This window comes from Lactuca saligna, chromosome 9 (genome assembly GCF_052625555.1).
Source record: "Lactuca saligna cultivar CGN05327 chromosome 9, ASM5262555v1, whole genome shotgun sequence".
Classification (NCBI taxonomy): Eukaryota; Viridiplantae; Streptophyta; class Magnoliopsida; order Asterales; family Asteraceae; genus Lactuca; species Lactuca saligna.
In genome coordinates, this window is record NC_136425.1 from 24366287 (window position 1) to 24367515 (window position 1229).

Consider the following 1229-nt stretch of genomic DNA (forward strand, 5'->3'; position numbering starts at 1 on the left):
CATGCACATCCACCAATCAAAAATATGAAGGATCAATACAATCAGTTACTTTCAAATCGGCGCAAACTTTCAACATTGTATTTTTGTAAATTATCATCACAACTACCCAAAACAATTATAGTCTCAGATTTTTTTGTCTGTTTCTTTTTTATATCACATTAAAGATGAACTGCATCGTAAAACTTCTTCAACTCTATAGTTTTATAAACAAAATTATTCAAATGAATTCAAGTATCATATATATTTAACCCCCTTTTTTAAATTCCGTGTTCTGCCCCTAGTTTACAAGGATGAATTGAATGTATAATAATATTTAGTTTTACCCTTGTAAATGTATAAAAAAATTCAGGTTGAAGATTTATTCATAAGAAAATATATACTGAAAAAACGTGTAATCAGTTTTTTATAATCAAGTTCAAGGTTTTAGATTTATTCAATATTTTTACATCATAGAAGTATTAATATATAGAAATATTTATTATGACAAGTTATTCTGCAAAAGTTTTCACTTTCAAGTATATATAAATAGGCAAGCACCATGCAAAGGAAAAAACATCTCAATCCACCACTTTCTAGCTATTTCTCAAATTAAAAGATCGAACTGAATGGCAAACAATCTCATCTCCACTTCCACAGCTGCCACCACCTTCATAGTCGTCCTTCTCTCACTCCTCCTCGCCGGAAAATCCCAGACTTTCTCAACCAGCTTGCGACGAACAGCGATGCCACGTGGAAAGCAAAACCTAACGCACCTCCATTTTTTCTACCACAACGTGGTTGGCGGCCCAAATGCAACCGCCATTCGGGTGGCTGAAGCCCCAATTACCAACACTTCCGCCACCGGATTTGGGGCGGTGATCATGGTGGACAACCTCTTGACAGTGGGGCCGGAACCTAACTCTACTCGGGTGGGAAGAGCTCAAGGGATGTATGCATCTGCGGATTTGAATAATATGAGCTTTATGATGGTTCACAACTATGTGTTTGATGAAGAAAGGTATAATGGAAGCACTTTGAGTATATTGGGTCGGAACCCTCTTATGTCGCCGGTAAGAGAGTTCCCGGTGATTGGAGGGAGTGGTGTTTTCCGATTTGCTCGAGGGTATGCTGAAGCTCGGACTTATTTTCTTAATGCGACCAATCGAGATGCCATTGTTGAGTACAATATTTATGTCCTTCATTATTGATATTAACTTTTCATTCTTGCTTATTGATGTTCTTATTTCTGG

General features: G+C 36.9%; 1 pseudogene; it reads left to right on the top strand.

Moving 5' to 3' along the window:
- Positions 1-552: 552 nt before the first annotated feature.
- On the top strand, positions 553-1229 carry LOC145018115 (dirigent protein 21 pseudogene; annotated as a pseudogene).